The following is a 236-nucleotide window of genomic DNA, read 5'->3' on the forward strand; positions in this document are numbered from 1 at the left end:
TCCATCACCAACTCCCAGAGCTTGCTCAAATTCATGTCCATCAAGTTGGTGATGCCTTCCAACCATCTAATCCTCTGTTGCACACTTCTCCTCCTGCCTTTTATCTTTTCCAGCATCAAGGCCTTTTCCAATGAGTTGGCTCTTTGCTTCAGGTGGCCAAAATATTAGAGTTTCAGCTTCAGCATCAGTCCTTCCAATGAATGTTCAGGACTGATTTCCTTTAGGATTGACTGGTT

The sequence above is a fragment of the Bison bison genome, unplaced genomic scaffold (genome assembly GCF_000754665.1).
Source record: "Bison bison bison isolate TAMUID 2011002044 unplaced genomic scaffold, Bison_UMD1.0 scf7180017864468, whole genome shotgun sequence".
Lineage (NCBI taxonomy): Eukaryota > Metazoa > Chordata > Mammalia > Artiodactyla > Bovidae > Bison > Bison bison.